Below are 26068 nucleotides of genomic sequence, written 5' to 3' on the forward strand. Positions count from 1 at the left end.
ACCAAGATCAAAACAACACATCCATCCCCTCACATAGCTTTGTTTTGTGTGTTGTGAGACTGCTTAGAATCTACTCCCAGCAACTTTCAAGTATACAGTACCATGTTATTAAATATAGTCATTACACAACACATTAGATCCTCAGAACTTATTCTTCATAAAACAAAAAATTGGTACATTTTAACCTACATTACCCCATTTACCCCTCCTCCAAGCCCCTGACAATCACCATTCTACTCTCTTTCTATGAAGTAGGGTTTTTTTTTTCTTTTTACATTACACTTATGAGTGAGATTGTGATACAATATTTTCTTTCTCTGGCTTATTTTACTTAGCATAATGCTCTCCATTTTTGTTCATGTCACATAAGCAGGGTTTTCTTCTTAATTTCTTCATTCGTTCATTCATTGAAAGACAATTATATTGTTTCCATCCCTTGCCTTGTGAGTAATGCTGTAATGAACATGGGGTGTGCAGATGTAGCCCCGAGACACTGATTGCAAATCCTTCAAATATATACCTAGGATTAAATTTGCTGGCTCATACAGTAATTCAATTTTTAATTTTTTGAGGAGCTGCCATATTGTTTTCCATATAGCTGTACCAAGCTACATTTCTGCCAAAAGGGTAAAAGAGTTCCCTATTCTTCATATCTTTGCCAACTTGTATCTTTTGAGTTTTTTGTAATGGCCATTCTGACAGGTATGAGGTAAAAGCCTGATTGTGATTTTACTTTCATTTTTCTAATGATTGGTGGTGTTAATTCCATTTTTATGTAGCTGTTGGCCATTTGTATGTCTTCTTTGGAAAATACATATATTTAGGTTCTTTACCCACTTTTTAGTTGGATTATTTGCTTTTTTGCTATTGTGAGTTCTTTATATGTTTTGGACATTATCCACTTATCAGTTACATTGTTTACAATTTTCTTCCATTCTATAGGTTGCCTTTTTAATTTATTAATTATTTTTGTTTTTGTTTTGTTTTGTTTTAGCTTTTTTGCCAATGCTTTTGGTGTTTAACCCAAAAAAAACTGTGCCGGAATTAATGTCAAGGATTTTTTTTCTCTATTTTCTTAGAAGAGTTTTACAGTTTCAGGTCTTAACACTCAATTGTTTGCTCCATTTTGAGTTAATTTTTGTACTCATGTAAGATAGGGATATTCAGTTTTTCCAACTTCATTTATTGAAGACTGTCCTTTCCCTATTGTGTATTCTTAAAACCTTTGTCAAAAATTAGTTGGCCATTTATATGTGGATTTATATCTGAGCTTTCTATTCTGTTCCAGTGGTCTATGTGCCTGTTTTTATGTCCATTCCATACAGTTTAAGTTACTAAAGCTTTGGAATATAGCTTGAAATGCAGATGTGCAATACCTCCAGCTTTGTACTTTCTCAAGATTACTGTGGCTATTCAGGGTTTTTGTAGTTTCATGCAAATTGTAAGATAGTATTTTTTTAATTTCCATAAAATATGATGTTGGAATTTTGATAAGAATTACATTGAATCTTTCGATTGTTCTCAATGTATGGATATTTTTGCAATATTAATTCTTCCAACCAAGAACATGGAATATCTTTCCATTTTTTTTCTGTCTTCTTCAATTTCTTTCATCATTCTTACAGTTTTCAATGTACAAGTCTTTCACCTCCTTAGTTAAATTTATTTGTAACTATTTTATTATTTTTGACATTATTATAAATAATATTGCTGTCTTAATTTCTCTTTAAGATAATTCATTATCAGTATATAAAATACAACTTATTTCTGTGTGTTGATTTTGTATTTTGCAACATTCCAGAATTCACTAATTAGTTCTAACAGTTTCTTGATTGTTTAAGATTTTCTGTATGTAAGATCATTTCATCTGAAAAGACACAATTTTACTTCTTCCTTTCCAATTTGAATGATTGTGTTTGTTTATTTATTTATTTATTTATTCCTAATTGCTCTTGCTAAGACTTCCAGTGCTATTGGTAAATAGAAATGACAGAAGTGTGTGTAGCCTTGCCTGTGTTCCTCATATTAGAGAAAAAGCTTTAACTTTTCATAATTGAGTATGATGTTAGTGATAGATTTACAAAATGTAGCCTTTTCTATGTTGAAGAACATACCCTCTATGCCTAATTTGTTGAGAGTTTTTATCAAGAAAGGATATTGACCTTTGTCAAACACATTCTGTTAATATGATGTATCACATTTATTGATATTGTAACATTGCACCCTCCTTGCACCCCAGAGATGTGTTCCTCTTGATCATGGTGTGTCATCCATTAACATGCTCTTGAATTCAACTTGCAAGTTTTTTGTTTTTTTTTTTGAGAATTTTCTTGCATCTGTGTTCTTCATGAATATTGGCCTGGAATTTTCTTTGTTTATCCCTTTCTGGTTTTGATATCAGAATAGCTCTAACCTCATCAAATAAGCTTGGAAGTGTTCCTCCCTCTAATTTTTTAGAAGAATTTGAGAAGGATTGGTATTAATTCTTTAAAAGTTTGGTAGAGTTCCCCTATGAAGCCGTCTGGTCCTAGGCTTCTGTTTGCTGGGAGAAGTTTAATTACTGATTCAACCTCTTTGCTCATTATTGCACTGTTCAGACTTTCTATTATTTCATGATTCTGTTGTGTGTTTCTAGGAATTTATCCATTTTTTTCTAAGTTATCTAATTTGTTGGAGTATAATTATTCATAGTAGTCTCTTTTGATCCTTCATACTTCTGTGGTAACAGTTGTAATGTCTTCTGTTTATAATTTTATGAATGTGTCGTCTTTCTTTTATTCTTAATCAAGCTAAAGTTTTGCCAATAAGTTTTCATTTTTAAAAAAATAACTCTTAATTTTGGTGATATTTTCTACTGTCTTTCTGGTCTCTCATTTACAAATAGGAGCCCAAAAAATGGAACTTATTTATAAAAAATTGTGTATTTATTCTTACATGTTTAAACTTCAGTCACCTTCAAAGTATTAGCCACTTGATGCGATACACCTATCAAGATGTTTCTTTTCACTGCTCAAAACAGTTTTTGAACTCATTGATTTTGATGCCTTTTAGTGCTTTGTCTTTTTTTCCAACTTTTTCACATGAGCATAACATTTCCTCCTTTTCCAGTTCTTTGAGGGAATTAAAATATTCTTATATTTTTGCAGTAGTACTAATAAGTTTGGAGTAAATATGGTATAAATGAAACTTTTTTCTCTGCAGGATAAATTTGCCAAATTTTATCTAACAATATACTGTTTTGAGCATCATAATTTCCTTCCACCTGGATAGGAAATTTGAACTCATAGCAGTTCAATCTTAACAGTCAATATCTATTGTCTTAACCTTGACTTATAATGTCATTAAAAATCTTATATGTAATATATGTATGTACACATGCAATAGCAATCTTATATCTATTTGTTAAGAATGGCTTTTCCTGGATATTTGAAAAAGGAAATAATTCATGTTATTAAAAATTCAGTTTGCAAAATGCAGTCTGATATTTTGAGATTAAATAAAACTGATACTGTGCCCTATCAAAAGATGACTTCCTAAAAAAGTTTATTAAGTAGAGTATAAACATTACTTAATTTTTCCCCAATTACCTACATGTAAAAAATAAAATCACTTCTCATAGAGTTCATATGGATGCAAATTTGTCTATATTTTAAAACATTGAAAACATGAACTAATTATTTCATGTGTATGTTTATAAGAATATAATGTACTGAAGAGAGATATGAAGAAGAATGTGGGGGGAAAAAAGCTTTACCTTCCAGAGTGGGCAATCCAGAAGGACATATTTTCAAATGTACATATAAATACAATACAATCACATGTGCACATCATTAAATAAAATTATGAAGTATTTGAAAAAAATATTTTTAAAACCATTTCTCAGTCTAATATTTTTAAAACTTTGCCTTCTTTTTCAGAAGTGAAACAAATGTTGCTGGACATACATGAGACAAAATGTTCTGCAGATATGTTTATTAACAGATGAAACAAAATATATTTATTTTGTAAATTATCTGCATGCCAACAAGAAAATAATACATATTAAAACCTCTCTTGCACAGGAAAAAACATATCTGATTCAGTAATAATTTAACACAACATTATACCTGGCTAATTATGTTCTAACACAAAACCATGCCATTCAAATAAAACGTTTTTCTTTTTATAAAGCATGTCTTGCTGTAGATGCCCGCTTTGTGTGTGGCCTAGGCTCTTTGGCACAAAGACTTGGAGCATTGGCTCCAGAGACATCAAATGACCATCATCCATATCTAGACTCTTCTGCTTCAAAACTGAATAAACTCAGACAAGTTCTTTACTCTGTTACAAAGTTTTCTGACCTTCCTGCACAGCAGCAACAGTATCTTTCTCATGCCTTCTCAGTATAAATTAAATAACTTAGTCTATGTAGAGTTTGCTTAGGACATGATAAACTCTGCATAATATAGTCTATTTCATCTAAAGGCATTCATCTTTATAAGGGGTAAATGATAACATCTAATTTACTTACTACTTCATAGTTACATCTAATTAAGTTACTATTTAAGCACAGTCATTGAAAGAAACCATTAAATAATGTTACCTTAATAATATATTTATTCCACATAATAAAAAGAAATGTTTTTTGGTTAGTATTTATGATATGTACATTAATGAATTATAAGAAAAGGCTCAGTTGTTAAAAGTTTGACTAATTTTGGTTCCAGTCTTAATTCTTCTGTCCTGCTGAATCTTCTCTCGTTTTAACTATGGAAGGAAAGAGTCAATATCTTTTGCTATCTCTCTGTCTGCCCATCTATTATTTATCAGTCTATTTCTAAGGTGCCTATTGTTGTTCTACTGATATTGTATCTAGTGCATATTGTAAATTCAAAAAAGCAGGAGTAAAGAGGGAATTTGCAGAAGGCCTTGAATTGGCAGATCCAAAGGGAAAGAATTTTCAGACATGAGGGGCTTTGTTGTCTAGTGAGATAACAGGACAAAGAAAACATATAGAGGATGAGCCAAGAGAGTTCTGAGGAATAGGAAGAAAATAAGATATTTAAGTAGTGTTGTCAAATTTCTGAGAGTAGGAAGAAAATTAATGTCACCTCTGCAAACCATGTACTTTCTCAAAGAGGTTAGCTGTAATCAAATCCTTACTGACTTCAGAGTTTTCTTTCAAAGCAGTGTTTTTCTATTGGTGGAGACATTTTATAACATGTATTTGTAGAACAAATTTTTCGACAGTCTCACAACAGGGGGATTTCATGGAGATCCTTTAACTTTAGTATTTTCTGTAGGAAGATCTAGGTTCATTGGAGTAATAGAAGTATTTTGAAGCAAAGATGTGACCCTAAAAATCAACATAAATATTTTACCTACTTATTGATCATATCACTAACAAAAATTATGATTCAGTTACTATTATAATGAATTCATTATAATGAATAAATGAACCCAGGGAACTGAGGCTTGGGAAGTTTAAATAACTGGACTGAGGGTTAAAGCTAACCTATGTGCCAGAGGTAAAATCCAAGTACAGATCTGGGAAGATAAATAGAGAACCGGTTACAAAGAAACTACAAGGTATGTGTGTATGTGCACATGATGAGGGTAGAAGGAGTTCGGAGGAAATCCAAACAGGCAGACATAACCCTATATAAAAAGAGGGTGGTGAACTTTTGAACCTTGCTAGCATACAAAGCATACAATAATCCCCACCCCTTGCCCCCCGTATTTTGCAGGTAATACAATCACAGTTCTCAGAGTAAATAAGAACTAATCCCACCAGTGTGTCCTTCAAATAAGAACTTTATTTCTCTAGTATTAGTTCCTTGTTTTTTCAGTTGTTTCTAAGTCCTTTAAAATTTGTGTCATCAGTATTGCTCTGGGCTTCTAAGTTTTTAAAGATAAGGACCAATAGTTTAATTTTTCAATGAAAAAACACCTAGTAATATATCAAAAATATAGAATTGCGATATGTTTTTTTAATTATAGTGGCATTTTCTGCTTCTGTTTCCCAAATGTAAATTAAGTGTTTAATTATTTAATTTAATGATAATTTAATAATTTTGGTATGTCCTACAAATTGAATAAAATAATTCTTTTTAGAGGTTAAAATATTACTTTGTTATACCCTTTTATTTCATAGGGCCCAGTTAAGAGAAAAGAAAAACAACTTGCTGCCTTATCTTTCTAGTATGTTTTTCTCTATCTAGTATAATTTGCATGCTCTTTGGATCTTATCACTTTTAATCATTAGTATTATTCAAATTTGACAACTTGTACCAAAAAGCAAGATAATCATTTTCAGAGAAACTGTGGGTTAAAGAATATTTTTTGTTTATCTACTTGTCTTTGTCCAAAATATTACCAAGATGAAAAAAATCACATATAAGAAGTTATGATGAAAAACACGTACATGAACTCAAATGGGTAAAAAGCAGCTAATAATGTTAATATTAGCCAGTTGCTTCCTACTTACCAGCATGTTCTGTGGATTGTTTCCTTTGTCCTTCTTGTGTCCTTTAAAAAGGGTTCTATTATAAGCTCACTTTTCAAATGAGGAAGAAAGAGGCAAAGACATGTCATTTATCCAAGATGGCACAACTAGTAATCACTACACCTAACAGACTTACACTGAGCCCTTGACTCAATATTGCCTTCCTCTGTGTAATGCAATCCTTTGTGAGTAAACAAATAAAATTTTAGCTCTTATTCAGTATTTTTGGTTTTCTGCTTGTTATTTCAAAATCAAAAATAATAATAAACAAAATTGTTAAACTGTTATAAAGTAAATTGGAGGATTTTTCTATAATACATGGCACTTGCTTTTTGTCACACAATCTGGCAAAATGTCATACTTACATAATATTTAAGTGAAAGCACAATATATATTACAATGTCAGAAACTGTTATTTAAAGGTAACGAGGCATTGGTAAGTTATGGTGGAACTTATGCTCTTATAGCTCAAAATTATTAAAATTTAATGTCGTAGTATCTACACTGAAAATATTTTATATTTAAGGTTGCTAAATAAAACTTGAGGAATCATATGAAACCTATTCATTTTTTGGATTATTAATGAAAAGTAGTTATGCAGCATACAAGCCAGTGTGAAGCAATTCATGAAAAAATTTCAGTTATAGAAATTCCTTTAAAGTATATTGCTGCTTTCATACATAAACACACACTTCCCTAATATTTCATCTTATATAATACATTTTATTTATTTATGATATAAACAAAGGCATAAATACTTTGCAAAGTTGTATATTAATACTAGACAGTTTGATGTCTCTATTTCATTTTTGCATTTTTCTATTGCCATTTAGCCCCCTTATACCTTCCTTCCCACCACAATCACTACACTGTTGTCCATGTCCTTAAGTGCTTTTACCATTTTAATTGATCCCTCCACCAACTAACCTCCTCACCCAACTAGCTGTCATCTGCTCTCCATCTATGGTCTGTCTTTGTTTTTGGTTTTTTTTGTTAGTTCGGTTTGTTCATTAGATTCCACGTATGAGTGAAATTATATGATGTTTTTCTTCCTCTGACTGGCTTATATAGCTTAGCATAATGTTTTCCAGGTCCGTCTATGCTGTCATTTTTTTTTCTTTTTTATGGCCAAGGGTAATTTTTTTCTTTTTTATGGCCAAGTAGTATTCCATTGTGCAAATGTCCCATTGTTGTTTTATCCACTCATCTATTGATGGACTTTTGGGACCTGATTACCCACTTCTCCAAAGAGGACATACAGATAGCCAATAGACATATAAAAACATGCTCAGTATCACTATTCATCAGAGAAATGCAAATTAAAATCACAGCCCTGGCTGCTGTGGCACAGTGGATTGAGTGCCAGCCTGAGAATCAAAGGGTTACTGGTTGGATTCCCAGTCAGGACACATGCCTGGGTTGTAGGCCAGGTCCCCAGTAGGGGGCACATGAGAGGCAATCACATATTTATGTTACTTTCCCTCTCCTCCCTTCCTCTCTGTCTAAAAATAAATAAATAAAATCTTTTTTAAAAAATCAAAATGAGATATCACCTCATGCGTGTCAGAATGGCTCTCATCAATAAATCAACAAACAAGTACTGGTGAGGATGCAGAGAAAAGGGAACACTTTTGCCCTGTCGGTGGGAATGTAGACTGGTGCAGCCACTGTGGAAAACAGTGTGGAGATAATGGAGATACCTCAAAAAAAAAAAAAAAAAAAGGAAGGATCTGCCTTTTGACCCAGTGATCCCACTTCTGGGAATTTATCTGAAGAAACCCAAAACATTAATTTGAAAGAATATAAGCACCCCTATGTTCATTTCAACATTATTTACAATCACCAAGATTTGATTTCTATATTTTAAATATACTAAATGCATGTAGCATAAAATAAATATCATATTTTGTTAAATTGTGAGTTGTTTTGTTACTCCTTTCATATATGCTTGATACATATCACATATACATGTCATTATTCAAAAAGGGTTATGTATATGGTCATAATTAAATAGAGTTTATTACTTACAATTTTTAATTACAATAAAACAATTGGCATCCTTACTGACAATATTTCTTATCTCCAGGTGTCAGAGGAAGATTTTCTAAATATTCTAAAGAAAACAACAAGATTTTAAAATTATCCTTAGTTTGGCGAAGAAAGAAAAAGATATTATCCATAACACTGAAAATGTAATTTTTGTAGGATTACTTTGGGTAACCTTATGTCACTGGTTTAGTTTGCAGAATTAACTTAAGTTTGTTCAGTTAACACCTAGCCATCATAAAATGTTACAGCTCCTCCTGACTTCTACTTAACTTCTTAATTTATGGAACTTCACTGGGAAATTCCAAAGATTGAGTGTATCTTATGGGAAGCTTTTGATTTTTCTCTTCTAGCCACTATATATATATGTATTTTTCCATATTAAAAATGAAATATAAAAGAAAAGGTAAATGAATAACTTTTCATTTGGAGATTGTCAAATGTGGTATTAAAAATATTTATCAAGTATACACTTTTAACCTTGTACCCTAATACTGAGCACAGTGCCTCACTTGTAGTAAGTACATAATAAACATGTATTGGATAAATATATTATGTTTAACTTCATTGGATATTAACTTCATTGGAGCCTAGATGCACAAAAAAATATTTAGGTAGGATAACACTGTTGCTTCTAGTGTAAACATAAACATAATTTGAAAAGGAAATGGCAAAATCTTAGAAGTAAAACAAGTAACTAGCATTTCCTAATATGCTTCTCATTTAAAAACTTCTCAAATATATAATTAAAAAATCAGTTAGGAACAATGTTAATGTTTCAAAAACATTCAATTAGCCTTTGCAGCTAAATTTAAACCAAATTACTTTTTATGAAAGACATCAGAGAATAATTACCAAGCAAATCACTATCCGTGAAAGGTAAATTCATAATTCTGAGTAATACACTCCATTAGCACACACATTTCTCCTTTCTTAAATCTATGAAATCTTTTTTACTATTATTTTATTGTTTATAGTATTTTCTCAAGAAATGCCCAAAGTAAATTCATAAATTCTCATTTTATTACATAGTAAAAATCAATGTATTTAGAACCAATATAATCTGTAAGCATCAAATTTCTTCAATGATCAGACATTTGTAACTTGAATCTATACTTATACAAGCCTCAATGCTAAATAAGAGGTTTTTTTATTGGCAAAGACATGAACCTAGGAATAATTATCTGTTTTATGTTATCTTTGACTTAATCCAGACATTATATACTATTGGTGAAAAATCAAAAAGGCTGGTGTTTTGAGTTAGGGGAAATTAATACATTAAACTAGAACTCAGTTTGTGTAGCCCACTCTATTCACCATTATTTTTTATTACTGTGGACAAGCATATTTTCTTCATGTATCTTTGAATAAATTATGATATTTTCTATATAATAAAGCTTTATTTAAAATTTACACATCTCACATTTTACAGTTGGATCACAAATTCCACTTGTAAATTTCCAATCACAGGCCCACAAATTACCTCCCAAAAATACGATGCTAATTAATGAATCGGTTAAAAGTTCTTCATCTTATTGGGAGTAGTCACTGGCTTTGCTTCAGATCATTTTCTATACTGTTTCTCAAAGATAATATTATGTTTTTTCTTGCAGTGTCTTAGAGCACATATTTTTCAGGATACTTTATAGTGTTTTTTTTAAAGTTCTAATATTTAACATTACATTCAGCTTTTAAAATTTTGTAAAATAACAACACATTCACAACTAATGTAAGTTATTACACATAATGATAACTTGGACACTGTTATGATTATTAACTGTATGTAACTTCTCCCAATAAAAATAAAATGATAGAGGTCTTCTAACAATTTATTTAACATCACCCACTATATTACAGTTGTGACATATTGTCCTTGACATTTGATGAATGACTTATACTTTTAAATGAAGATGATATCCAATCAAAACAAATAAAGAGTATTACTTTTCAGAAGAAAAAATAAATCAAGGTGATCCTTTAGAGTCACATTTCTACAATCATCTGGTATTCATGAACCTAAATGTGTAATATTTATGTGCCGTCCCATACTGAATAGGATGTTATTTTCTTACTGCAAAAGACATGAAATTCAGGACCGATTCCCAGCTTTTCATATTGAGTCTTTGACTTAATCCAGACATTAAATTTGACTTTTTACATACCTTCTTAATAAATTTAAAAATCAGTATTTTCCCAGGTAAATTGTTACTTTCTACAAGTTGTAAAGTTTATTTCCTGAAGAATTTTGTGTTGATAATAAAAAATCTCAGAGAAAAAAAGTTACATGCAAATTTACTTCTCCAGATGTCTAGTTTTCATAATTTTTTTGGAATGAGGCTATAAAGTAATAATTGTAAAGTTAGTGCTTTAAACAAATGACATTGGGTTTTTATCGCCACTGTTGAATTATTTTAGAAAATTTGGGGGTTATGGAATAACCCCAAATAAGGAAATAAGGAAATGTAAAATAAGGAAATACAAATAATACAAATAAGGAAATGTAAAAATCAATAAAAATAGCAATAACTTGTATAAACAACAACAAATAAAATTCTGTAAAGTTGAAGAGCTCCACAAACTAAGTGTGGGTCTCCGTAATAAGTGAACATTCCATTTATCTTGTTTTTTCATGACCATTTCACGCAAAGAAGACCTATTGAATAGTAGATTGTCTCTGCTTATAAGTATTTTTATAGAAGGCTGTCCCAGAACATACAGTTCCACACTCTTTCCATGGCCCTTTGCGTACGTCTCAGGCAATACTGTCCCAGGCAGTATTCATTCCACCTCCACTCTTCAATAACATTTCTGGGATGTGACTTTCCATTGTACTATGACTCTCTACTAAATTGTATTAAAATGTTGACTTTAAAAGTATGTATTGAGAAAAACCAGTTTAAACTGTCCAGCCTTTTTATGAAGTGTCCAAATTTTGTATTCTTTTTTATTTTTTTTTATTGAATTTACTGGAGTGACATTGGTTAATAAAATTATTTAGGTTTCAGGTGTATAATTCCATAATACATCATCTGTATATTGTATTGTGTGCTCACAGCCCAAGTCAAATCTCCTTTCATCACCATTTTTAACCTCTTCTACTTCCCCCCAAACTCCTTCTCCTCTGGTGATCATCATCCTGTAATCTGTGTCTCTGAGGATTTTTTTTGTGCTTAATTCCTTCACCTTTTTCATCTAGCCCCACAACCCCTCTGATAGCTGTCAGTTAGTTCTCTCTGAGTCTGTTCCTATTTTGCTTGTTAGTTTATTTTGTTCATTAGATGCCATGTATGAGTGAAATCATATGATATTTGTCTTTCTCTAACTGGCTTATTTCACTTAACATAATGTTCTCTATAACAATCCATACTGTCACAAGGGTAAGATTTCCTTTTTCTTAATAGCTGAGTGGTATTCCATTATATAAATGTACCATAGCTTCTTTATCCAGTGATCTACTGATGGGCACTCGGGTTGCTTCCAAATCTTGGCTATTATAAATAATGCTGCAATGAACATAAGGGTGCATGTATTTTTTCAAATTAGGGTTCCAAGTTTCTTCAGATAAATACCCTGAAGTGGAAATTCAGGGTCGTAAGACAGTTCCATTTTTAATTCTAATAATCAGAAAGAAGATTCCAGTTTTTTAAGAGAGATAACTTTGGGACTTGGAGTAGTCAAACTATAAATGTGATCTAACCCACAAATTCTGTACAAAAAATATTTGAAATTATTTTAACAATATTTTCAAAAACCCATATATTATGATTTATTATTATTGCCTCTCAAAGTCCATTATATACATTAATAATATCATATATACCCATATATTCATAATATGAACATTTTCTTTTATAATAAGAATGAAGAAGGCAAGCATAAAGATATAGGTGTTAATTCTAAATAAAGGGGTATGTATTTGTTAAAATACAAGGACTATCCTATATGATTCCTAATGGTATTAGACAGTTCCATAAGCCGCATATCTCAGGTTTTGCTCTCTCCGATTAACTTGTCTATCAGGCACTCTAATTACCTAAGGCTGATAATTGGCATTCAAAAAGGTAGCAGAATGCACCTGCCATTTTGACCACTGCTGACCTTCACCATGAACTAACTGAAAAATCCATGTCAGACAGCTAATTGAATGAAGCTGTAGACTTGTAAATGGTAATGGTTATGATTAGTGTGTAACATACCACATAACGATATAATATGTGTCTCAATAGACCTCTAGAAGTTTAAGGAGTCATATTCTAATGAAAGGAAGAATAAATGACAAGAAAACTTTAAATGGACAGAGCTCCCCTGCTCCAGTCTCCAAAAGAGAGCTATTCATTCCGATTTGAAAGGCTGGTGGGTGCTCCCTTGTACCCTTGTACTCGATAGCTCCTTAAGGTAGATAGGCCTGTCAGCACTCCTTTCATTTAGGGCTGAGGAGTTATTCTTCATTTGCAGCAGGGAGTGAGGAGTCAAATTGGCCCTGCTGACTGTGCCTTTCTTAGCAGCCAGTGAATTGCATGTTTCAATGAGGTGCATGCTGAGCATGGCATGTGTATGTGTAGTAGCTTACCAGTTACTTTTTTGATGCATGTTTTCAGAGCTATTACAGTAATAAGATTAGTGATGCACAAGCTGATCATGCTTTCTGTAGACATTACACTTTGTATACAAGTGACAAATATGAAGTGAGCAGCCAGAAAATGTCATTTGGTAAGAAAGCCCCATGTGCGGGTGTTCTGGCTAAGCACACACTGTGTGCAGGATGGAAGAGCTTTTGTCGACTAGATGAATCCTGCTGGGCTCTCAGCCTCGGTGCTCTCAGATAAAAAAGAAAGCTTGTCCTGTGTGAAATCTGCTCCTGACTCAAGTTTATCCCATGCTTGTTACAATATGACATCTTGTAAATACCCTCGGCAAGACATGTTGCTGAACCTCAAAATGAGAAAAATGAAGCCTTTCATAGCAAGTATATCAGTCCAGTGACCAGCTTACTCATGAGCAGAAATTGAGCATGTGTCCAGAAATGCAAAGTAAGGCTTTAGAATGTACTGTCAATCCAGGATATTCTAAATGCGGTTGGTGCCTCTGTAATTGAACAGCATCCTGTGGTGTGTAAATGGATTGCACTTCTAGTATTCTTTCCCATAGATTCATATATGAACTGCGTAAATGATACTTGAAGTTAATAGTGACTAGAAAACTGCTTAATGGAACTCAAGAGCAAATCTGAGAAATGGCATTGGTCTACCAATAGAGCTATTAGAATGGTCACAGATTTGCATCACAGATGCTACATTAACCTTGCAAGTGCATCAACTAATTCCATAAAGCCTGGTGTGTTTATATTGTATCCTGTCAGTAGGTTTGCAAGCTGTCTGCCATAAAACTGAAGTCATGGTATGAGACTATTAGGGGTGCAGCATATGTCTACTATGTATAACCTGCATGAAAGGTAGAAGGATTGTTCTTTTCTCCCATAGTGTAAGAAATATGTTTTCAGTTTGAGTCAATATTGATGAACAAGGAAATATAAGATTCTGAATTATAAGATTAAGAATATGCATAATAAGCAAAAACTGGGAAGGAATAGTATGATTAAGAAAAATACTGTGAGGTCAATGGTAATCTTGTCAATTCACCGGGGCAAACTTTGTCTTCCAGGATATTGTTTTCACGATATGAGTTTAAATATATATTAAATTTTTTAAATTTAATAACTGGCAGCCAATTCAAAGTAGAGATTTATCCAGTACCTGGAATTTTTTTAAAAAAGAAAAGAAAAGAAAAGAAAGGAAAGAAAGGTCATGTCCTGAAAATCATCTTAGAATATTGCATAAAAATAACTTCCTGGAATTTATGTTTGGTATTGTAATTGATTCCAACCTAATGAGTAGAGCAGGTTTTTTAAACACAAGACTTCTCCGTTTACTTAACAGAGGTAATTGAGTGAGGTTTACATGAACAATTGTGTATATACAAAATGTATCTTTTAGCACAGTGTTGTTCAACTTAACCAATTATTCATTTGATCAAAAACACTGAGAAATAAGATACTTTCCACTAAAAAAGATATCTTAAATTAGTATTTTACTTTCTCATAATTTTGAAATCAGAATTTAAGGAGCATCCTCAAATATATTTGCACTGGTTTCATCTCACTATATTTTTCCTGTGTTTTGAAATCATACAACACCTTTCTATACTCTGGCATATACATGTAAACATATATATGCATATTTCATGCTATTAGTCTTAAGGATGAAATTGTAGCCAATAAACACAAACCAAAATTGAGTGAATATTGCAACCTAATATTTCTAATAATGTAGGCTTAGTTGACAAATAGCAGATATTTGTCAACATTTTCAAACAAATCATAAGAGAGTCAAAGTGTCTATCTTATGTGTAAGAAATTATTCCAAGCTTTATGATGGTTTGCAATATTATAGATGTATATGACATATACTGAGCTAGATGTGTGGCCAAAAAAGTATCTTTTACTGTCCATGGATTTAGATCTTTCCCATTACCTGTCAAACTGACAGAGACTATGAATGCAGTTTTCAAAATTGCCACAATATATGCATATATTTAAATCATTTTTATTATTATTCTGTACAGTTGTCCCAATGTTTCCCCCTTGGCCCTCCTCCGTCCATCCCACCCCGGCTTTCACAGTCACTTTCCACACTGTTGTCTGTATCTGTGGGTCATTCACACATGTTCTTTGTGTAGTCCCTCCCCTTCCTTCCACCACCACCCCTCTGGTCACTGTCAGTCTGTCCCATGTTTCCATGACTGTGATTCTACTTTGTTCATTATTTTATTTTGTTCATTGGATTCCTCTTCCAGGTGAAATCATATGGTATTTGTCTTTCACCAACTGGCTTATTTCACTTAGTATAATATTCTCCGGTTTCATCCATGCTGTCACAAAAGGTAAAAGTTCTCTTTTTTCTGCTGCATAGTATTCCATTGTGTAAATGTATCACAGCTTTTTGACCCTCTCATTTACTGATGGGCATTTAGGCCGTTTCCAGCACTCAGCTATGGTAAATAGTGCCACTACGAACATAGAGGCACATAAGTTCTTTGAATTGGTGACTCAGGATTCTTAGGGTATATTCCTAGTAACGGAATCGCTGGGTCAAAAGGCAGTTCCATTTTTAGTTTTTTAAGGAAATTCCATACTATTTTCCACAGTGGTTGCACCAGTCTGCATTCCCACCAGCAGAGCACTAGAGTCCTCTTTTATTCACATTCTCACCAGCACTTGTTTATATGGAACCAAAAAAAGACCCTGGATAGCTGCAGCAATCTCAAGACAGAAGAACAAAGTATGAGAAATCACACTACCTGATATCAAACTATATTACCAGGCCATGGTAATCAAAACAGTCTGGTACTGCCATAAGAACACATATATCCATGAAACAGAATAGATAAATCCAGAAATAAACTCAAATCTCTACAGTCAATTAATATTTCACAAAGGCATCATGAGCACACAAAGCAGTGTAGATAGCCTCTTCAATAAATGATCTTGGGAGAACTGGACAACTGCATGCCAAAAAATGAAATTAGACCACCAACTTATACCATACACGCAGAATAAACTCGAAATGGGTAAAAGACTTAAACATAAGATGTGACACCATAAAGATCCTAGAGGAAAACATAGGCAGGAAAATTTCAGATGTCCTATATAGCAATATTTTTACTGATATGTCTCCTAAGGCAAGGGAAATAAAGGGAAAAAATAAACAAATGGGACTACATCAAGCTACAAAGTTTCTGCACTGCTAACCATCATCAAAATGAAAAGGGAACTGACTCTATGGTAGAAAATATTTGCCATTGATATATCAGAAGAGGGTTTGATCTCCAAAATATATAAAAAAAACTCATATGACTAAACACCAGGAAGACAAACAATTTAAGTTAAAAAATGGGTAAAGGATCTGAATAGACACTTCTCTAAGGAGTACATACCAATGGACAATAAACATGTGAAAATATGCTCAACATCACTAATCATCAGAGAAATGCAAATTAAAATCGCAATGAAATATCACCTCATGCGTGTCCGAATGGCCATCATTAATAAATCAACAAAAAAATTGCCACAATATACATACTCTTGCACTTAACGCATACAATTTAACATTCTTTTAAGTCCCAACTACTGTAACACACCTGAAGAAACTCACACTATATTTAAAACTGATTAATCCACTTGTTAACTCTGCTTTACCTAAGAATTTCAGAAACCTCAGAATCCATTCCTGGAAAATATTCATGCTAGTTGCAGTGTATCTTATACAGAATAGTGCATTAAAAATTAAATATTGTCAGCTATGCATTCTAACTTGCTTATTTGTCAGTAGTTTGTCATGTTCTTATTTAGAGATAGAGAAATAATGCACATATAAAGACTCACAAAAAAAAAGTTTAGGTAGGCAGAGTGACAACAGAAAGTATTAATCCAAAAGAAGATTTTAAATAAAACATAGTATTACAAAGTTTGAATAATTTTAAGTTACTAAAGTTAAAGGAAAATAAAAGCAATTTATTGAAGGTATGGCACAATCAGTACTAAACCTAATAGAAGTAAGAAAATAGTAAAATACCGCTATTATAACACATGTATCATCTTATACTCTATTTCTCTTAGCAAATTAATTCAAATTTAATGTCTTTCAAGAGAGTAATAACTTTTATATAAAACTTTGGGGATAAAAAGCAAAACCTTCTCTTTTGTAACAGTTGCTTCAAGGAAAACATTTTTTTCTGAAAAAAAATAATGAAAGTGACTGGTTTAAAGTCATATTTCAAGAGTATTAAATGCCTATCACATTAAGAAAATTTTTTTAAGTCATATTATGGCTTTAGGAATATACTTTTATAACTTGGATAGAAATTTTTTTAAAAAAACAGTTCCAAAAATTTTTAAGTGTGAAAGCTTTTTAAAATTTGAGTGGGTAAAAATAATATTGTTCTTGCAAAGTTTTTGTATATCCATAGGTGCTTTTATTGTTACTTTTGTTTCCATTTTGTGCGCTAAGAATGAAAACAGCCAACATTTTTTAGAATGTAGGAATGTAAAACACGAAGAAAGTCATAGACAAGAATGCACTTATCACCCTGCACATAATCAAAACAACAAGGAACCACAATCATATCCTAGTGCCCAGTTGTGTACAGTCCCATCTACATGGGGGAGAGAACAGCACTGATATCCTTTAGTAACGAGACTTTTTGATGAGATGTACTTGGCATATGACAAATGGGTTTCCATTTCAGATCACTTGTGACAAAGGCAGTGAGTAATGTTAGTAAGAGATAGTTGACTGCCAGGCTCAGTGTCTGCCGTAGCATTGCTCCACTACTGTTATAATTCATTGAAATCAAATTGCAGGCATAAGTCTGATATCTACTATTCGTTATAGAAACATGTCTTTAGAGCTGATTTTCAGGAGAATAGATGTTAACTTGAAAAATCAAAATCCTCAAGTGTTTGCGCTTTAAATTTTTAATTCAAAGAAATTTCAAAATTTATGAAAAATATTGTTAATTGATCTTTTTAATTTTAGCAACCAGATTGTATCTACTCAAAACAAAAGACACTGTTTATTTGGCAAAAGTAAGTAAGTAAATAAATAAATAAATAACCAGTCAAATTGATCATATCCTATGTGATTAAAAATAAATGTTTCATTTCATTATTCAAAACGAGAGAAATAAGGTGGCTGTACCTACTCGCTACCAACCAATAAAAAAATAATAATAATAACCAGGCAATTGCCTATATTTTGGAAACACCTAAATTTCTGACAGGAATAATCAGTTATTTCCAAATATAATGGTATTATAAAAATACATTAAAATTATATATTTTATATTTTGTTAAAAATTAAAATCTGTTACTATGCAGCAGAAAGAAAAAAAGAACTACTAAACTTCACGACAGCATGGATGGAACTGGAGAGCATTATGCTAAGTGAAATAAGCCAGGGGGCAAAAGACCAATACCATATGATCTCACCTATAAGTGGAACCAAACCAACAATACAAAGATGCAAGGAAAATAAGACCAGCAACACTGAAAGGAAAAGAAATCAACAGAGACAAGAGGGAAGGAGGGAGGGGGGGCGGGGACAAGGAAGGGAAGGGGAAAGTCAAGGAACATATAGCAAGGACTCATGGACAAAACCAAAGGGGAAGAGCTGAGGGAGGAAAGGAGAGAGGGGGCAAGGGAAAGTGGTGGGGGGTAGGCAGAGACAAATGTATTTGAAAAAATAAATTAAAATTAAATTAAAAAAAAGAAAAAGTAAAAAAAAAGTAAAAAAATAAAATCTGTTTAATCTACATTAAACAAATTTTTTTAAACTACACTTCTATTATTTTGATGGTAACTTGCTTCTTAAGTTTCCTTTTCTTATTTTTTTTGCCATATTTTAATATATTAAGTGGCATTTCATACTCTTTAACTTCTTGTTGATTAAAATAATTACATTTTGTCCTTAACTAAAGCTTGTATATTCTTATATTTTTGTTTATTCTCATTTGTATTTTATATTTACACATTTTTCTCTATTTTCTGATAATGTACAACTATATTGTAGGTAACAAATTTAAAGAAAATTATCAGTTAATTGCAACTAAAGTGTAATGTATGACTATTAAAAAATCATTCTGATTTTCTGATTTTATTTATACTACATTAACTTACATATAAATAGTCTAAATTGTTAAAGTGAAATATATTCATCTAACTTGCTGTTCTAGGTTTTCATTTATCTTTTGTTTTTGATTATTTGTTGTTAATTTAGCCTATAAAACTATGTTATGTTTAAAAAAACATTTTTCTGTAAATTTTACTCATATAATTCAAGGGGGTATTTTACTAAAACTGGCAAACTTTTTCCTTTTGGTTTTATGAATACAGGAATGTGAACTATCTCTTTCAATTCACAAATTCAGTAAAAAAATCTACTTTCTATATTTAATCAAGGTGCCTAAAACTGAAGTATGTTTCATTTATATTATTCTCAGCTCTTTGGTGTTGGGCCATATCTTGCAAATTAGTTTATTACAGAAAAACTTTAAAACAGGTATCACTTCATGCCTACTTTCTAGCTTTTTTCCCTGAGTTCAGCCTGCCACTGAGGTAAACATGATGTAGTATTGTTAAATACTGATGTGGATGTTAAAATGAAGTAGGGCATTGCTCCAAAATGAGGGGAGGAGGGAGAAAGAAAAAGAACCTTCTCTCTGATGCTGCTAGCAAGGCTTTATCTTTATGACACTAACGATAATCCCTTGTGTAATTAACTGTAGAGTGGTTATGCATGCAGCATGCAGCCCATGACAAGCCTCATAGAAAATACATCAGTATTAGCCACAGGTGAATTCGTTTAGAAAGATTAATGACTGCACCTGAATTTTAATGTCTGAGAAGGGATGGAACACTGAATCCTTAATTAAAAAGTTGAATGACTGGTATGGTTTGTTTAACATCACAAATTTCAACGGGAGGGTTTTGTATTCAAATGAAGTATGCAAAATGAAACTTTCCTTAGATAGTGTGAAGTAAGGGTGAAAAGCAAAAATGTTTTATGTGCTTTACTTTGTGTAATTCGATACATGGATCAGTTGTTTTGATATGGATCAAATGTAGCATAATTATGGCTCTTTTCCGTTTACAGTAAATGTGAAGCAAAGAATTCTTACAGAACATCAGTGGCATTACCTTTAAACGAAGAGAAAGTTCACGTTGGCCAGGGGGGTGGGGGGTGCAATAAAAGAAATGAGTAATCTTATTCTTTTCAGAATGGGAAGCAGTTTCTTCTTCATTATTATTTTACAAAGTTTTTTAATGAAGAGAAAAATAACCTTGAAAAACAGTTTGGCAATGCCATTCCCAGTAGGGTTTTAACTCTGCTTTACAAACTCTTTTACTGAGAAAATTTTTCGATGACAATTTTAATCTCCTTTTTTAGGACTTAGAAGGGGACTAGGGAAAAGAAACTTGGGCAGGCTTCAATTTCGAAGAGAAGAAAATAGCTCAGATTAATCATTTGCTGTTGGAGTTAGAATTACTAAAAGCAAATGTCTTAAGCCAGAATGACCTAAAGTATTATTTTGGCCACTGTGCTTACAAATTTAAACTCTTTTTTATTATTTTACAGTTAATCACAGCAATAGTTAATATGATCTGGAGCTTTAACAATATCTGAGTTGACCAAAAAATAAAATTAAATAAAATTAAAAAGAAGAAAAACATACATAAAGAAACGCCCAACATACCATTGACCTATCAAGTTGACAATTGACACGCTTAGCATAGCTGCATAAACAAATTATTTTTTCTTTAAAAAGAAAGTTTTATTATCACAATGTAAGGTTTTTAAAAAAATAAAACCAAGAATATATCTAGTAGATTTCTACTAACAGTTTATACTATGGTCTGCATTTTCTGTTTGTTCTTTGCTTTTAATGGGAAGTCCACAAAAAAATTTTAAAAGATATCAAAGCATATTTAAATTCCTTTGCCTATTTATTTTCTAGCTCAAAATGCTGTTCACATTCATGGCAAAGTAGAGTTTGGTGCTCCTTAGCTTTACACATTGCCTGCTGTACCACTTTTTCTGCCAAGTAAAAGCATGGCTTTTAGTTCTGTCCACTTTCCAAGGGAACACATTTTTAATGAAAGGTCATTTAGGAGTATTTGTTACTTCCTGTAAAAGCTTCTTTCATGGTTTTGTGTGTGTGAAGATAAAAAAAAAATCAGCTTCTTAATGTTGTAGTTGTAACTGTTCCCAGTTACCCAGAACACTAGAGAGGGGAGAAAGAAACTCCACGTCTCACAGATGTATCAGATGTTTTTAATAATGGATTGAAAAAGCATGTGTTCTATGTACTACTAGCATCTCTGAGATTATTATAAAGCAAGTTTATCACTGCCGATTCACATTTGTTATAATGCCCTGTGCCATAGTGTGAGACAATGTCATTGGCACATGAACTACAAATATTTTTTAGAGATTGGATTTAGTTTTAAAGTAAACACTGACGTCCTAGTATGAAGCCAAAACTGAAACTTAAAGAAATGCTAATACTTTGGCAGTTCTTGTCTGCTGAATTCAGTTAATCTATTAGGAGTCAATCTGTGGGATAAAGTTTGTGGGGGTTTAAGGATTGGTATTATTAATACCAGTTAAAATAATTTACAGAGGTGTTCATTAAACCTGTCAGCAAAGTGTTGACGGACAAAAATAGTTGAGTCTGGATCTGCCCAGAGTTATTCACATTAAATGTCAGTTAATAATGTCTGTTATAATTTTAGTAAGTAAATGTCTGAAAGTTCAGTATTGTAGCTTTCTCCCAGTTGTGTACCTAAATCTTTTTCCAGACTTACTTAAATCCTCATCACTAAAAGTTAAGCATAGTCTCAATGGGTTCATAAGCATTGTTGGAAGGGTCCCTGTAATTTTCTTAAACTCCAGGGGGTCATGTTCACTCCTAAACCGATTAAATCAAAAAGAATAAGCAACTTGGAAACTTAAAAATTAAAGGATTAAAACCAAAAAAAAATTAAGCCACTTCTTAAATATGTTATTGCTGCAATTTAAAACAATCATTCAAAGTGATTGTTAAAGAGGAAGTTATTTAAAGAAAAATTGGTGTTACTCCTGAAAGACTGCATTTGAACCAAAATGTGAAATGGGACTAAAACTTATATTTATAAGTAATCCTATATAAATATAAGATCTTGTACACAACTCTGGTGATACACAATAAATTCTCACATCTGTGACATCTTACCCTGTTCATTAACTTGCCCCACAGAGTGCCTTAGTAGATAAATTTTGAACCACTTTCCTCCTTGCTGAATAAAGGGGTAATATGTTTGTATGTGAGTCTCCGTCCCTCTCGCTGCCCCCAAGCAAAACCAGTTTTTGATCTTCATTGTATACAATTCTTCTAAATATAGTAGCGATCTCTTGTAATATTTATCTGCTCACTGGAAGTTACATCTCTATATTTAATGATATAATTTAAATATATATATTTATGTATGTAAACATTAACCATATAGTTTTTAAAAAATAGTATAATCATTGCCAAATGTCACTTTATCTCTCTATGAAAAATAAGGAGTCCTCAAGGAAGCCAATATTAATATGTATTGATAATTTATTATACAACAGTCAGTCACTATATTACAGGTTTCAAATATTATCTCATTTGATCTGAAAATATGTTTGTAATGGATGTTGTGGATATTGTATCGACCACATTTTGTAGAATTTAAAAGAAAAACTGAGGTTTAAGGGCTGTTTTTTTTTTTATTTAAGGTGCTATTTTGTGCTAAACACACAAATTTATTTTATTCAATAATTTGCCATTTCTCCTCCCACTCTTTTAAACTATTAACCATTAGCTAAATTAAGAACTATTAAATCTTTACTCCAAAAATCCTAGAATGTTTGCTCTGGAGTTTGTTTGGAGAATTTTTATGCAATTTGAAGGCCAATTTATAGCAACAAATGCATAAATAAGACATTGCAACTAAATTGGAACTTCTTTTGGGCTGTGAATGTGGTTAGATTACATATAAAGTTTGCAGTACTTATAAGCCAATCTTTCACAGGGACATCTAGAAGATAACAGTAGATACTACCCTGGCCAAGTGGCTCAGTTGATTGAGCACAGCCTTGTGCATAGAAATGTTGTGGGTTCAATCCCAGATTAGGGCACATACCTAGGTTACTGCTTTGATCCTTACTTGGGTCGTGTGTGAGAATCAACCAATTAATTTTTCTATCTCACATCAAAATTTCTCTCCCTTTCTCTCCCTCCTTCTCTCTATATCTATGAGTCTGTTTCTGTTTTGTTTTGTTTATTCATTTGTGCCACTTTGCTTTTAGATTCCACACATAAGTGAAATCACACAGTATTTGTTTTTCTGTCTGACTTATTTCACTCAGCTTAATACCGTCTAGGTCCATCCATGTTGTAAGTGGCAAGATTTCTTTTTCTTTTTTTTTATCCACCCATCTCTGGAAGGACATCTAGGTTGCTTCCATATCTTGCCTATTCTAAGTAATGCTATAATGAACATAGGGGTGCAATTACAATGGCCTTGTAATATAGTCTAATATCAGGTATTGTGACACCTTCAAATACTTTCTCAAGATGGTAGTGGCTATATGGGATCTTCTGTGGTTCACCTATAACTTCTTGGAATATATGTTGTAGGTCTGTAAAATATACCATTTCTATCATTGGAACATCCTGCTTCCTTGGTTTAATGGGAGAAGGGAACGTAAGGCAAGCTTCAAATGGGAAATAGAAGTTATGATATGCAGAAAAAAAAGATGACATTTATAGATATGAAGGCACTCAGTATAATCAACTAACATCTGCTTCTTTGGGTTTCGGTTTTAAAAGCTTTCATTGATTCACTCCAAGCCTCTTTTTCATTCTAAGTCCAAAGTCTTCAAAATACCAGGGAGAAATATTAATGATACTGTTCTTCTTGTGGAAGGATTAGTTTTCATTACATACTTTATACTTCTGTAAAATAAAAGTAACTTAATGATTTAGAGGTAAGAAGCATGATATTTTTACATGTAAAATGCTTAAGATATATATAGTAAAAAATAATTATACAGTAGAATCTAAGTAGTGGGTGTGTGGCTTTCAACTTTTCAGTATGTTTGAAAATTTTCATAATAGAATGTTGGTTGGAGGGAGATTTGAATACAAGTAATAAGTACAGACCAAAAATTACACATCAAACTACTAACACATGATTAATGCTGTGAAGGGTAGGAATTAATAAGAAACTTTCACTTCCTCTGAATTGTTTATACAGTGTGAGATAAAAGTAGTTTAATACAATAATTAATAAATAATAATACAAGAATAAACCTTGTGTTTCATGTACTCACAACTGTAAACCCACTTTTGCTCCACCCTGTATTTTATGCAAAAGCTTGTGTTGTAAGAAATGTTACTCTATTTTATGTATAAATTAAGATTTATATAAAAAAATTATCAGCAAAACGGGAAATGGATCACTGGGCTGCTTTAAAATTATGTATCTTTTTGATGAAGAGTGAAAAAGAAAATAATGTTACTTACTTTGGAGAAGTTCTTTCACCCATGTGTTGTGCTAGAGGAATTACTTTTCAAATTTTCTTGGGATCCAAATAATAGAGAAGCAAAAGAACAATCACCTATAGAGTATATTGATACTCTATTATGTGCAGTACATTGTTGGAAACATAGAAAAATACACATTACATATTAAATTGTCACCTATCCTCAAGTTGTATATAATTTAGTTGGAGAAATAAAACTGATATAATGACAGAAAAGACAATTTAAAGCCAACCTCTCTTTAAAAGGAATTTCTAAAAGGCTTAAGTAGAGTGCTCAGGCAGGATTAATATATTTGAGGGAAACTCCAGGAGGAAATACCCCCAAAACATTTAGATGAAATAAATTAAATATACATATACATATACATATATCAGGATCATACTGCATAAACAATTTTTAACCCATTTTTATGTATATAGCATGAGAACTTGCACATACCATTACTCATTCTTCAAGCTACTGCTTTTAATTGCTGCCTGGAATTTCATCAAGTGGGAGTATCTTATTTTATTTTATCAGTCCTTATTTTGCAGATTATCATGTTTGGTCAGCATTTAATTAGTATTTTCAGGAATGTGAAAAAATATTCTTATATGGAATATTTTGATACTTTTATATGGCCTAAAACAGAACTCCTTAATTTTTGGTTTTTCCTTTGCTTTCATTTTGGGGTCTGGGATAATGGATAATTTTTATTATCCATTAATCATAGACGACATATAGCAACAAGTGCTCTGATTTAAGGAAAAGCCACATATGAAAATCAATTTCTCCATTAGACCTAACTGTGAAACTGTGGGTGTGTTTAAAATACATTTGTATTAATAACATTTTATTTAATATCTTAGTGTATAAAATTCTGTTAATACATATATTGAGTTCATTTTACTATAATTTAGATATATATTTTTAAAGATCAAATGTTTATTTATTTATATTTATTGATTGATTTTAGAGTGAGGGAGAGAGAGAGAGAGGAAGATCAGTTTGTTGTTCCAATTATTTATGAATTCATTGGTTGATTCTTGTAGGTGCCCCGACTGGGCACTGAACCCATATCCTTGATATGTCAGGATGATGCTCTAACCAACTGAGCTATTCAGCCAGGCCTAAATATATTTTTAAAAGTAAAATGAATTGATACGAACATGATAAACTTTACTTTTATGTACTTTTTATGCTGATTTTATTAATAATAAACTGGTGTATTTTATATCAAAACTATGCTGAAAATTATTTTAATATCATCCACAAGCTTGACTATTTGTATCAAGCATATCAGAAACCCAGATGTTAAGATAATAGAAAATAAATTATTCTTATAAATGCAGAGATTAAGTATTTTGAAGATGAAAACGCTTTCTC

The sequence above is a fragment of the Pteronotus mesoamericanus genome, unplaced genomic scaffold, assembly GCF_021234165.1.
Source record: "Pteronotus mesoamericanus isolate MK-2021 breed Mesoamerican mustached bat unplaced genomic scaffold, CSHL_Meso_final contig_181, whole genome shotgun sequence".
Lineage (NCBI taxonomy): Eukaryota > Metazoa > Chordata > Mammalia > Chiroptera > Mormoopidae > Pteronotus > Pteronotus mesoamericanus.